Source organism: Acinonyx jubatus, chromosome X (genome assembly GCF_027475565.1).
Source record: "Acinonyx jubatus isolate Ajub_Pintada_27869175 chromosome X, VMU_Ajub_asm_v1.0, whole genome shotgun sequence".
In the NCBI taxonomy this organism is placed as follows: domain Eukaryota; kingdom Metazoa; phylum Chordata; class Mammalia; order Carnivora; family Felidae; genus Acinonyx; species Acinonyx jubatus.
In genome coordinates, this window is record NC_069389.1 from 54,167,425 (window position 1) to 54,182,966 (window position 15,542).

The window sequence follows — 15,542 nt, forward strand, 5'->3', positions numbered from 1 at the left end:
AGGCACTTTTAATACATTAACTGTGGTGGTAATCTTTACCAAAACCCATTGTTTCTTGTTTTTATAGATGAGGAAGGGACACTATAAACAATTAAGGAAGGTCACTCAGATATGACTGGTAGAGCTGGGATCTGAACTCCTAAGTCCATACTTCTCTTGATACTATGTGGCATTCCACAGTTTAATTCAGTAGGGAAACTTTTAAATAACTAGCCTGACTATTAAATATGGTGAAGGGAGGCCTGGGACCCTTGGAAGGAAAGATCACTTCCACCAGGAGCGACTTGGAAAGGTCTCACAGGAGGTTACATTTGGGCTGAGCCTGAGGCTTGAAGGAAGAGAAGACTTTGTCAGTCCAAAAAGGGGGGAAGGGCATTCCAGGCATGCCTGGCAGAGGGAACTTTGTGAGCAAGAGTCTGGAGGCAGTCAAGTGGTGGTGAGTTGGGGGGAGGGCTGGTTTTGTGATGTGTCTCATGTACAGGGTTTGAGTGGAGAGGAACTGGAGAGGGGAAATTAGGCCTGCCTCCCATAGGGTTTGGAATAGATCCATGGGTCCGTGGTCTTTACCTACAGGGGTACCTAAATGAGATTTTCACCCATATGTGGTGAAATGGGATAAAAGTATGGATAATGTAATGCAGTTTTCAGAAAGCTAAATTAATTCACCTCAAAAGACTATTCTTTATTTGGAGATTATTATGTCCTTCTAATGGGGTGGGGTCCAGGAGTGAGAGATTTTTAAAATATCTGCCCTTAGCAACATAAAAAGTTTGTAACACTCTGTTCCTTTATTTATTTATTTATTTATTTATTTATTTATTTATTTAAAACATTGTCTTTCTCATCTATGAAATTCCAAAGTCTAGAGACAGTTGTTTTAAGGGATAAGGAGGATTTCAGTAAAGTAGGGATACATTTAAGTGGGCAATTTTAAGAAATCTACTCCAGCAGCCTTCAATTCCAGTGTGGAAGAGCCCAAGTGGTGACACAGCATCATGAAGGTGGCTGAGATGGAAGTGAGGGTGGATAGGGAAGAGATGATGAGAGATGGGTCTAATGATAAAGACAAAGCAGGGTGGAAGCAAAAGCACCTGTGAAATTTGACACCCGATTGGCACCACTGTTCACTACTCTGGCTAACCACTCTGGGTACTTGGCAAGGATTTAAATCACTTTGCACTTATTACCTCAGTCTTTCAGACTCCCAGCAAACACTCCCTACCCATGTCAGCCTTTTAGACATTTTGTGAGTAGGATACCCCCCTAAAAGGCTTGGACACCTCTATCCCAGGTCCCCGACACTAGCACACAGACACATTCACTCATGCATGTCCACAAACACAGGATGTACACGTGTATGTGTTTATAGTTACGTGCACATATGCATAGACACTCCATTCAAGTGCACACACACAAATATCAAGACAAACACATTCAAATGCACACACACACACAGATAGTGCATATCCACAATCATGTAAACTCACACACACATGCCTGCATGCACATACAGAGATAGGCACACGTGTACACAAATAAATACCCTCCCATGCACAAGCAGGCAGGCACACACAAACCTAGGCATATACACAAAATTGTGTAGACATACAAAAGTATGCACATGGCACAAAGGCACATGTGCATGCATGCACACACACAGGGCTGTCGCAGATGTGAATCAACATGTGGCTATATCTCAGGGCTAAAAGGCAGCTTGCCAAACTCACATACATGCTACTTTTCCAATGCTGCTGCTTTGAGGCCCCAGTCAGATAAGCAGGGCTTCTGAGCTTATAAACCCAGGCAAGGGTACGCGCTGCTATGGGCCACCCTCCCTTTCTGAGCCAGGCCCCCTTGTAAGCAATTGCATGGCTGTGGGAAAGCTGATGGCAGAGAAGGGCATGGCTGTGGCAGAGTCTGTCATAGCTGAAAAGGGTCTTTCAGATCATCTCATTCAACCTTCTTGTAGTCCTAATGGAGAAATGAAGCTGCCTACCATCCCACACCATATGGAGCTCTCCATCAACTGAAGAAGTATGAGAAGAGGGATGCAGAGAAACTTAAGCCTGAATTCCACCCCTCTGACACACACACACACACACACACACACACACACACACACACACACACACTGGATGTGTGCCTTTGAGCAAGTCCTCTCTGAACCTCAGTTTTCTTATCTGAAAAATGATACTAATAAGCGCTTGCCTCACAGAGATGCCATGAAGATTTGGGGGAGGTTGCACCTTTAATGTGCTTGGCATAGACAAGGTGGTCAACACATGACCTGTTAGAAGCAGAATTCCAAACTGCACACCAGTAACACCAGAGCAAAGAACAAGCGTTATTCTGTATTTGGAAACTCCAAGGTTAAGATCTCAGGTCTTACTTGCTCCTTAGGAAGAACTTCCCTACAGCACTCTGGCCCTGCCTGAATCTAGGACCAGAAACAACCCATTTGGGAGCTGAAGAATGACACCTCAGAAGCCAGGGATACTGGAAAGGTAGCAAGAGGCCAGGGCAGGGCCCAGGGCTGCTTTGAGCTGCACTGGGGTTAGAGGCAGCCAAGGGACAAGATGTTTGGATGTGAGACGAACCCAATATAAATAGTTCCATATGTGTCTGATGTGTCTTCCCTGGAGGCCAGCAGGGGCCAGAAAGGTATAAATGGCCTCTCAGCACAACCAAGCATGCATATGAGTCTCTCACTCTAGCCTCTTATACCTGGCTCCTAGGTACCTGCTCATATGGGTGTATGCTTTCACACTCCCTTTGCCTGCTTAAATTTATATACATATATACACTCATGTAAGCACACATACTCACGTGTGCTTCTTCACACCAGGGGCTCTTTCTGTCCCCAGGCCAGCTCATAAATTCCCAGTCTTTGGCTGGCAGGATATGGGGTGAAAGTGTGACAGTAGCTGCATGATTCAGCAGTTTTACTCTCAGTCTCCAGGATGTCTCTACTTTTCTAGGCCTTTGCTCTTATTGTCCCAAGCAAGACCAATTTGCCACATGCACTGTGTGTTTGCTGTGGGAGGGGCAAGAAGGAGTGTAGAGAATTCAGGAGAGCGTATGAATGCATAGAAAATTTCAAATGGTTCTGGATGCCATTTGCACATTCCATGTAGGAGTCCTATCACATTTTGTCAAAAGGATGGCCAGACATTGTTGCATACCCCCACTGATGTAGAGCTCACCACCTCCTCAAATAGCTTGCTTCATCTGAGGACACTGCCACAGGTCCCTTCATCAACTTGATTGTGTGTATGTGTGTGTGTGTGTGTGTTCTTGTGTGTAAGTGGTTAAATGTAAACATGTACATCTGAGACTTGAACATATGGTCACCTCTCAGTTACTGGATACAAAGAAAGGAATTATTACATAGACTGTCATGTCATGGGAAAACCACTTAGTAAGGGCAGGGCAAGGCCTTATGCCTGATAGAAGGAGTCTTCACTCTCAGGACCTCTCTTTGCAGTTTTACAGCTCAGCTTGAATGGTGGGTACTGGTTCCTGACATGGGTGAAAAACCCACACTATGGATTGTCCCTGTGTGGCTAAATTATTAATTACCTAGATGCTGATATATGTCATAAATCTGTGGGGCCTATGTCAATAGGCTGAAGTAAAAGAATAGATTGTGCTAAGGTTATTGGCACACATGGATTTAAAGAGATTTGGGAGTTGGTTTTTGAGTCATTTAAGAAACTTTCTTGGAGAAGTTTCCTGGCTCAGAACAGAAGGCAGCTTGGTGTGGCAGAAAGAGCACTGGACATGGAGTCAGACTGGCTTGGAGGTAATGCCCACCTCTGCCACATCTAAGCTGAGTGGTCTTGGTCAAGCCGTCTCTCCTCAGTGGATATGACTTAATGGAATTGCCAATGAAATGGTGTATATACAAGCCCAACACATGATAGATGCACAATTGGATCAAAATCTGAAGGGATTATCTATGGAGAGAAAGAGTAGGGAGGCTTCTTCAAGGAGAAGTAAGACTGAAGACAGGAGAAGGAAGAGACACAGAAAGTCAGGGGACTTGCCCCGGATGTAGAAATTAGGTGTAAATGGTTATGGGAGAAGGGGCCAAAAGGAGAGACTTGCAAATTTGTATGTGGGAGTTAGATTTTGAGAGGGTGTTCTTGATGCAGTGAAAAATCCAAGGTCTCTAGAGTAAGAAAACATGGAGTCAAGCCATTTATTCTCTGAGCCACAAACTGCTAGCTGTGTGACCTTGAGCTCACCTCTTTGAGCTTTAGTTTCTTGCTCTATAAAATGGAACTAATAACAGTACCCACTTCATATAATTGTTATGAGGTTTAACTGAGTGAATACATACAAAGCACTTAGAAAAGCGCTTGGCCCATGGTTAGTGAGCATTAACTTTTTTTATTATTTGTACACTGGGGAAAATTATAATTCCTACCTCATAAGGTTGTAGTGAGGATCACACGAAATAATGATGGCAAGGCCCGTTGACATAATTATTTGTTATCTTGAAGAAAATGGGAGGCTTCCTTATGCTGGGAATAGCCTTGAGGGAATCATTCTTTCACTCATTACCAAGCAATATTTATTCAAGGCCTACTATGTGCCAGACACTGTGTCAGGCCATAAGGAGATAGATAATGGTTAACAAAATAGTTGTGGGTCCCTAACCTCATGGAACTTACTCTCCAGTGGATATAAAATGAGATTTTTTTCATACTCACACCACAAAGTGCCCTGTTGGTGGGTATAACTGGTTGAGTCCAGAAAATTCCAGGGTATAAAGTGTTCACTTAACAATTTTAGTCTATCTAACACCAGTGCATGGCAATCCCACCTAGTGTTCAAGGCAAAGGGATGGCTAAACTGGAGTCCCAGGTACTTCTTACAACAGCAGAGCCAGAACAATTTTAATCATAGGCCCAGCCTGCAGATGGAGATGGGGACCTCCAGAATTTGCCTGATCTGAACTCCATTAGGAGTTACCTTGCCCCTCTTTCCCAGTTGCCCCATTTCAACACAATTGATACTGTTTGAACAAGATTGATCAAGAGATGGGACAATATTTGTTCTGGGAAGTGGGAGAGATGGAGATGGGCACTGAGGAAGTAAGATGAGGAGTGGAAAGAAAAGCTTTGACTCTGACCTCTATCTTGGACATGAATTCTTACTTTATCTTTAGTTTCATTGGTGCCAAAAGGAATATGAGTGGGAACTGCTGGAGGGTAAAGGACATATCTGACAATATGGCTGGTGAAGACAGAAGTAACTGGGAACGTTTGCGGATTGGTGATGCCAGGTTTGCTTTTCCCTCCAAAGCACTATAAAAAGTTAAAAGTAATATTATCTAACATTTATAGAGCACGTATTTGTGGTAGACACTGTTCTAAGCCCTACACATATACTAACTCATTTTATCATCACAATAACTACAAGGCAAGTGCTATTATTATCATCATCCTCATTTTATTGAAACATGGAAAAGCTAGGAGATTTACCCAAAGTCACACAGCTATTATTGGGAGTTTCAACCCAGGTAAGCCAGGTCCAAAGTTCATGTTCTATCCACTGTGTTTATGTGATCTCTGCTCTGTTTCTCCACCTATAAAATGACAATGTTAGACTGGTTTATCTCTGAGAGTCCTTCCAGCTCTGGCACTCTCATCATATTTCATATATGCTTCTTTGAACTTCCAAGCAAAGTGAAAAAAAAGTGCTCTCCAAAGGTCAGTGATTTCTACTCAAGGTCCCTGGGGAAGGGGAAGGGGAAGGGAGCCCAGGCTCAGGAAAATGAGCCTGCCCTGGAGTTTCATCCTCCCAGCAGCCAGCAAGGCCTGAGAACAGCTGCAGTCTTGGCAAAAGCTCTGTAAGCCAGGGCCTGGCTTCCAAGTTACTAGTAACAATAACAAGGAGCAGCAGCTCAAGTAGCCTATGCTGGGATGGGGGGCCAGAGATTTCACAGTGGGGAAGAGGAGTGGAGCACCTTGACCCCACTTCTCTGGCCCACCCCTCAAACTGCTGCTGCTGAAACTAGAGACCTTGAAGTCCAGTTCAACTGGCAGTTCCAAGGCTGAGGCTGCCAAGGGGCAGAATAAAGGAAGTCCTGCACTTGGGGAATGGGGCCTGAGGCCCTGGAAATGGGCGTGAATTGACTTTCCCTGGACTCTCCTCTACCCTGGGCTGGGTCATGCTGACAGCTTGAGAGGAAAAAATGGTATGATGATATAATCCCATAGCTACCATAAACAGGACACCAATCTGCTAGCCCAAGGTCAGCCTCTACTTCTCCTCTCTGATTCCCAGTTTCCACATATACAACATGGGGAGAATATGCCCTACTTCATAATTGAAGTATGTGAATGATGACATATGTGAAATGGCCTACTACATTGTAGATGCTCAGTAAATCTGAGTTAAATTTGAAGATAGTTGATTGGTTGCTCTAAGTGATCCTGGGCTCATGGCTTGTACTTTCAGTTTCCTCATCTATAAAAGAAGATTTACCTGCCTGAGGAGAGCCTAGAATTTGGAATATCTTGGAACTAAAAAGACAGTAGGAAACACTGAGGCTCAGGAAGTGGGTTGTTTAGGTGATTTCCCCCTTTTCTCCTCTCTCCACCCTTACTCCCATCCATTGTTGAACTAGTTCAGAGTCTGAAAAAGAGGCGTGGCTCCACCCTGGAACCACTCTGTCTCTTTCCTCCAGTCCCTTCCTGCACTCACCCCACCCAAGATCCCTCTCCCAGAAGGACTCCCAAGCTCTGGGCAGGAAGGAGGGTCCCTGTTGGCTGGTGGGAAAGCCAAGTCTTTAGGATATGACATTCCTGAGATTATCCAGAGAACCCTTGGGCATTGAAGCTGCAAGCTCACTCTTTGGCCCACTCTCGCCTGCTGTGGAGGCGGAAGGACAGTAAGGAAGGACAGAAAGCCAAAGAAAACAGGACCAAAGGCAAAAGCTAGGCCTGGAACAGCCCTTCTGGCCAGGTGACGAGTGGGGACTGGGAAAGGAGGAAAGGAGGCCCTTCTGCAACTGGCAGGAAGAAATCAAAGTAAAAAGAGTCCAAGGCAGCAGGAGTTTCTGTCATGGGAGGAATTACAAAATGATATGCAGATCAGCCTTCTTGAGGCTACAGGTCAGGTACTCTTTTGAGGTGTATGTGTGAGTAGATATGAGACCACCATGGTCCTGATGGGTCAGAAAGGACATTTAGGTTTTCTGGGAGGCCCCACACTCCAAGCTTGCATGGGACAGCTTGTATCCTCAAAGAGGGGACAAGGGGAAGTAGACCCTCTAGGGATTCCTCAGAAGGCTGTTCCAGACTCTGAATTCTGCAAAGACCTTCTAGAATTCATGTCTTCCATTGTCTTTTCCCAGTTGGGATTGTCCCTTACCCTCTTCCCTGTGTTGAAAGGATGAGAATTGTCAAGGACTTGCATATCATTATAGGCAACAAATAATCTGAAGCCCAGAAAAGAATTGATCAAAGGCACATGGTCAGGCCCAGAATGCCTGTTTTGATCAGTCTTACTCTAAATTAGGTCTCCTTGCTCCTTCCAGGGAAGATATTGGCATCCCTCAAGGCTGCAGCACCCCGTCCCAGCAGATGTCATGCCCCAAACATGAGCACATGTTCTCAGGCCTCCAGGATGGGGTTTAAAAGTGGCACCGTGACACCAATACTCCAATTTAGGACCTGGTGGAAGGATGATTCCAGACTCAGCTTGCACAATGCCCTCCATGAACCCGGATATCTCCATACTGGACTGTGAGCTCTTCTAAGGACCCAGACTGTGTTTTATCCACCCTTGTGTCCAGCCCAACACAGCTCCTATTCTAGGTCTAGTCTAGAGGAAGTTGACTGAGTGTATAAGACATATACACATACTCATGCTCATACTAGTAGCCAGACCCACTGTACCTTGTCCCAGCTGAGAAACCCTAAGATATAGAGAAGTCAGCTCTTGAGGAATCAGGGGACCCTGTTTCCCACAGTGGCCATAGTCCGTGTTGGCAGAACACTGGCTGGGGCTGGGCCTGGAGGTGGTGAAGGCCCACTCTGGAGAGCAGGAGGGTCAGGCTGTGAATAGGACTCTGTGTGGCCTAGAGGATAGGGCTGGAGGAGGCTGGAATGTGAAGAATGTGCTCCCATGACTGGCCTCAGGCTTGAGCCTGTGGCACAGGGCTGGCCAGGGGATGAGGGGGAGCAGAGAAACCAGGCAAAGAAAGCTTGAAAACCAGGCAAAGAAAACGAGGCCTTTTTCAAGTCTCAAGGCAAGGACTGGTCATACAGCTTGCAGACCCAGCAGAGAGGTTGCTGGAGAGAGTGAGGTCCATCCTGGCCACTTATGGCTGAAGATTCTTTGGGTTTTGACAAGGCTTGTCAGTGGCTTTTGCAGCTTGTCTCCAAACTAACCTTCTCAGACCTCTCACTTTCTCACACAGCAACCAGCTTTCTTCTCCCATCCCATCTCCCTTCTGCTCCCATTCCCTTTTTGGGTTCTCTCTTTTTCACTCTTTCAACATGATTCCCTGTTTTTCTCAAAAACTCCTGATTTTTTCTTTTTATGCTGGCCACTCTATCACCCACTGGACTACAACCTCCTCAAGGGCAAGGACCACATCTGCTTCTGTGCAATTTTGCATTTGTAGGTCTACCACAGTGCCTTCTGGATAGCTCTGAATGGATTCTCCACAGACTCCTCAAATTCAACAGTTTCAAAACTGTGATTCATTACAAAAAGAAGATCCCTGTTCTCCCTACCCCAACCATGTATTTTCCTCTGTTCCTGCCCTCAGTTAATAGCCCCATTATCTACCCAGTTCCACAAGCCAGAAAGTTTGGATTCATCTTTGACTCCATTTTTATGCTCCCACATCCTGTCATTGACTTTTGGTTCCACCATATAAACAGTTCATATATTGGTCCTCTTTTAGGTCCCAAAGGCCACTGCTCAGATCTGCTCTGGCCTCTCTGTCTCTAGTTTTGCTTAACCTCTCCCAGTCCTTTTCCCAATCTATTCTTCACTCAACAGATAAAATAACATTTTGAAATATAAATCTGACAATGGTACTCTTCTGTCCTTTCAATGGCTTCCCCCTGGGTTCTGGATAAAGTTCAAATTCCTTCACGTGACCTACAATGTACTTCATAATCTGGCCCCTATCCACTATTCCATCACTCTACTCTCCAGCCAGACTACACACTTCCACAAACCATGTGCTTCTATACCTCCTTGCCCTTTTCTATGTTCTTCCTTTTGCCTGCCATCTTGTCTGCCTCATGAACAACTAACGATTCAGCCTTTAAGACCTGTTCAAAATGCTGCTTACTTCATGAAGATCATCATGACAATGCACCTACATTCCCAGCAAACAATTACTCCATTTGCTAAGTTCCACAAAGTTTTATACTTCCCAGTAGCACTTACATGGAATTGTGATGATTTGCACATGCAGTTTCCCCAGTCACCTGCTTGGCTGTGAATTACTCAAGGGCAGGGGACATGACCAATATGTCTGAATCCATGAATACCTACCACAGGGCCTGGCCCTGAAGAGGCTTGCAGTGAGTGAATGAATGAATAATTAATGATGGGAAGACTGTAACCACTAATCCTGGTCCTCTCCAAGAGTGGCTGTCTCTGTAACTGCTGGATTCCTGGGTTCAAAACACCCCCAAGTGTAAGGAATATGCTCTACAACAGGGAAAAAAGAGCCTCCACTCTGCAGCAGAACTCTCTGATGTAGAAGTTTATGCCTCATCTTTCCCTGTAAGTTTCTCAGCTACTATGATCAGAGTCCAAAGCAGAGTGGGACTCATAGTCTTGGCCTAGTCACGGTTATCCTGAACCCCAGGGAGAAAAGAAAAAGATGCAATAAAATTGGGAGCTCCATAGGCCTAAAGTGTAAATTTGGCTCTGACATTTGCTAGCTATGTTACCTTGGGTAAGTCATGTTACTTCTCTGGGCTTCGTTTTCCTCATGTGTTACATGAAGATAATAAAACTTACCATGTGGAATGTTTGTGACAAAAAAGATCACTTACTTGTGACCTGTAAATCCCTGTGTAAAATTAAAGCTTAGTTAGCTCTTGATGTTTAATTCTTTAATTCTTTACTTCTGTTATACCCATGATGGGTTGGGGGATAGGGTGGGAGAAGAGGAAATTTAATGTGAATAGAACAGGACTTCAGAGTAACAGACTGTCCTACCCATCAGTTCATCTCTTAATTTCCCAAAATGGTCACATTGAGGACCTCACAGGAAGCTGTTTCCTCTTTCCCTCCCACTCCCTTATCTTTTTCTTTTACTCTCCTTTCGTCCACCACTAATAATTATATTGACTAGGTTAGTCATAGGTTCTTTTGTAGCTTGTAGGGTAATTTCATATCTGTCCCTCTTGATTGATCTTCTCCTCTTTTTACACCTATCTCATTCTATACTTTGCCACCTCTCTCATACTAACAACCCTCAAGGACCTTGTCAATGAATATCCCGGGGGACACTTCTTACCCCTCCTCTCTCCTGTGGCCAATTGTGGGTTGAAGATTCACCAGGTTGTCTTGTGGTCTACAAGGGTGGAGCTGAACTTTAGCCATTTAAAATGATCTAGGGCTGAGAGTAATCTCCTAGGACTAGATATCATTGTAGTCAAGTGTCTGCACCTAGTGAGGCAATCATTATTCAAGGGATAAGAGAGATGACAAATACTATGGCAACTCCATTACTGATAAGCTTTTGGTTGACTGCATAAGAGAAACCCTTCTTTCTTTTCTTCCTAACTTTCAAATTACTATCTTGATATTGATTTCCTGTAAAAGCCTCCTAAAAGGTCTGTCTGCTTCCACTCTAGCTCCACAATGCATTCCTCACACAGCAGCCATAAAATGATCTTTTTAAGGTGAAAATCAGATAGTCATTCTCTTCTACACACTCCAATGGCTTCCTAATGTAATTTAAATAAAAGTCCAAATTCTCCCCCTGGCCCTTAAAGCACCTTACCTCTCTCTTCCATCTCTGCTTGAATATTCTGCACCAAGATTGTCACATTACTGGTTCCTTCTTTCCATACATGCCTCTATTCAAAGTTCTGCTCCACTACATAATAATAATGGGGACAATCCAACAAGAAGATATAACAATTGTGAATATTTATACATAGGGTCACCAAAATACATAAAACAGTTAAAAACAAACATAAATGAACTAATCAATAATACAATAATAGTAGAGGACTTGAACACCCCACTTACATCAATGGACAGATAATCTAAACAGAAAATCAACAAGGAAAGAGTGGCTTTGAATGACACACTGGAACATATGGATTTAACAGATGTATTCAGAACATTCCATCCTAAAACAGAAGAATACACATTCTTTTCAAGTGCACATGGATAATTCTCCAATATAGACCACATATTAGCCTACAAAACAAGCCTCAACAAATTCAAGATGATCGAATTCATACCATGCATCTTTTCTGACCAGAATGCTATGAAAGCAGAAGTCAACCACAAGAAAAAATCTGGAAAGAGCACAAATACATGCAGGCTAAATAGCATGCTACTAAACAATGAATGGGTCAACCAGGAAATAAAAGAAGAAATAAAAGTACATGGAAGCAAATGAAAATGAAAACACAAAGGTCCAAAATTTTGGGATGTAGAAAAAGTGGTTCTAAGAGGGAAGGATATAGCAATAAAGGACTACAACAAGAAGCAAGAAAAACCTCAAACAACCTAACCATACACCTACAAGAGATGGAGAAAGAACAACAAACAAAATATAAAACCAGTAGAAGGAAGGAAACAATAAAGACTAGAGCAGAAATAAATGCTAGAGAAACTAAAAAACCAGTAGAACATATCAATGAAACCAGGAACTGGCTCATTGAAAATATCAGTAAAATTAATAAATCTCTCCCCAGACATAAAAAGAAAAAAAGGTAAAATATTCAAATAAACAAAATCACAAATAAGAGAGGAGAAATAACAACTAACACCATGGAAATACAAACAATTATAAGAGAATATCATGAAAAACTATATGCCAACAAGTTGGTCAATCAAGAAGAAATTGACAAATTCCTGGAAGCATATAAACTACCAAGACTTCCTGGAAGGATATAAACTACTAAGACTTAAACAGGAAAAAATAAAAAACTTGAACAGACCAATAATCAGCAAAGAAATTGAATCAGTAATCAAAAAACTCCCAACAAACCACAGTCCAGGGCCAGATGGCTTCACAGACCAATTCTACCAAACGTTTAAAGAAGAGCTATACCTATTCTTCTAAAACGATTCCAAAAAATAGAAAAAGAAGGGTAATTTCCAAATTCATTCTATGAGACCTCATCTATGAGGCATTATCCTGACACCAAAACCAGATAAAGACCCCACTAAAAGAGAGAAATACAGGCCAATATCCCTGATGAACATGCATGCAAAAATTCTCAATAAAATGCTAGCAAATTTAATCCAACAATACGTTAAAAAAATAGTTCACCATGATCAAGTGGGATTTATTCCTTGGTTGCAAGAGTGGTTCAATATTTGCAAATCAATCAATGTGATACATTACATAGATAAGGGAAAGGATAAGTACCGTACAATCATTCCAATAGATGCAGAAAAAGCATTTGACAAAGTACAACAACGATTTATGATAAAAATCCTCAAGAAAGTAGGGTAACAGGAAGCATATCTCAACCTAATAAAGCCCATATATGAAAAAGCCACAGCTAGCATCATCCTTAAATGGGGAAAAACAGAACTTTACCTCTAAGGTCATGAACAAGACAAGAATGTCCCTTCTCACCATACTTATTCAACATAGTACTGGAAGCCCTAAGCACAGCAATCAGACAACAAAAAGAAATAAAGTCATATAAATAGGTAATGAGGAAATAAAACTTTCACTATTTGCACATGACATGATACTCTATATAGAAAACCCAAAAGACTCCACCCTAAAACTGCTAGAACTGATACACGAATTCAGTAAAGTTTCAGGATACAAAGTCAATGTACAGAAATTTGTTGCATATCTATACACAAAAAATGAAGCAGCAGAGGAGGAAATTAATAAAACAATCTGATTTTCAGTGGCACCCAACATAGTAAGATATCTAGGAATAAACCTAACTGAAGAGGTAAAAGAGCTGTACTCTGAAAACTATAAAACACTGATGAAAGAAATTGAAGATGAAACAAAGAAATGGAAATAAATTCCATGCTCATGGATTGGAAGAATAAATATTGTTGAAATGTTTATACTGCCCAAAACAAGCTACACATTTCATGTAATCCCTACAAAAATACCAACAGCATTTTTCACAGAACTAGAATAAACAACCCTAAAATTTATATGGAACCACAAAGACCCCAACTAGCCAAAGCAATCATGAAAAAGCAAAGCAAAACTGGAGGTATCACAATTCTGGACTTCAAGTTATATTACAAAGCTGTAGTGATGGAACTAGAGTGTACTATGCTAAGTGAGATAAGTCAGAGAAGACAAATATCACGTGATTTCAGTCATATGTGGAATTTAAGAAACAAAACAGATGAATATAGGAGAAGGGAAGGAAAAATAAAACAGAAACAGAGAGGCAAACCATAAAAGACTCTTAACTATAGAGAACAAACTGAGGGGTTTTGGAGGGGAGGTGGGTGGAGCGATGAGTTAAATAGATGTAGAGGGCACTTGTTGGGATGAGTTCCAGGTGTTATATGGAAATGATGAATCACTAAATTCTACTCCTGAAACCAATAGTACACCATATGTTAATTAACTTGAATTTAAATAAAATCTTAGAAAGAAGTGCAAAAAAACAAAAAACAAAGAACTCCCCCCCAAAACCAAACAGTGTTGGGAAAACTGGATATCAACTTGCAAAAGAATGAAACTTGACCACTTTCTTACACCATAAATAAAAATAAACTCTAAATGGATTAAAGACCTAATGTGAGTCCTGAAACCATAAAAATCCTAGAAAAGAACACAGGAAGTAACCTCTTTGACACGGGCTGTAGCAAATTTTTTCCAGATATGTCTCCTGAGATAAGGGAAACAAAAGCAAAAATAAACTATTGAGACTAAATCAAAATAAAACGTTTCTGCACAGAGAAGCAAACAATCAACAAAACTAAAGGCAACTTACAGAATTGGAGAAGATATTTGCAAATGACATATCCAACAAAGGGTTAGTATCTAAAATATATAAAGAACTTATAAAACTCAACACCCAAAAAATCAATCCAATTAAAAATGGGCAGAAGACATGAACAGACATTTCTCCAAAAAAGACATCCAAATGGCCACCAGACATATCAAAACATGTTCATTATAACTTATCATCAGGGAAATGCAAAATGCAAATCAAAACTACAATGAGATATCACCTCACACCTGTCAGAATGGCTAAAATCAACAACATAAGAAACAACAGTTGTTGATGAGGATATGAAGAAAGAGGAACCATCATGCACTATTGGTGGGAATGTAAACTGGTGCGTCCACTGTGGAAAACAGTGTGGAGATTACTCAAAAATTGAAAAACAGAACTACCCTATGATCTAACAATTGCAGTACTAGGTAGTTACCCAAGGAAAACAAAAATACTAATTCAAAGGGATACATAACCCCAATGTTTATAGCAGCACTATCAACAATAGCTAAATTATGGAAATAGCCCAAATGTCCAATGACTGATGAATGGATAAAGAATATACCATACATACACACACACACACACACACACACACACACACACACACACACACTGGAATATTACTTAGTCATAAATAAGAATGAAATCTTGCTATTTGAAATGACATGGGCGGAGCCAGAGACTATTATGTTAAATGAAATAAGTCAGTCAGAGAAAGACAAATACCATATGATTTCACTCATATGTGGAATTTAAGAAACAAAACAAATGAACAAGGGGGGGAAAGAGAGAAAGAGAGACCAATAGACTCTTAATTATCAAGAACAAACTGATGGTTACCAGAAGAGAGGGGATGGGAGGATGGGTTAAATAGGTGATGGGGATTAAAGAGTGCACTTGTGTTGATGAGCACAGGGTGATGTATGGCATTGTTGAATCACTATATTGTACACCTGAAACTAATATGTTAACTAATTTAGATGAAAATAAGAGCTTAAAAAAACCCACAAAGCTCAGCTCCTCTGAGACACCATCTCTGACCATATTTTCTAAAGCAATTATCCTTATTTATCCTACCCTATCACTCCCTACCTCATCCTGTTTTTTAGTTTCTGCTTCTTGGTTCTTAATTATGTCTGAAATTTCCTTTTGTTTACCTGTTTACCTATTGATTGTCCCTGTTCTGTGAGAACAGAGACCTTATCTGTCTAGATGACTGCTACAGCTTTAGCATACTGCATAGTGCTCCATAGGGCACTGGTGCTCTATAAATATTTATTGAATGAATGAATTTATAATGTGTTTTATAATTTTTAAAAGTGCTTTCACCTTTTGGGATGAGCACTGGGTGTTGTATGGAAACCAATTTGACAA

General features: G+C 41.6%; 1 protein-coding gene across 3 annotated transcripts in view; it reads left to right on the forward strand.

Moving 5' to 3' along the window:
* STARD8 (StAR related lipid transfer domain containing 8) overlaps nucleotides 1-15,542 on the forward strand; it is an 84,578-nt gene that overhangs the window by 1,028 nt on the left and 68,008 nt on the right. The window lies entirely within an intron of this gene.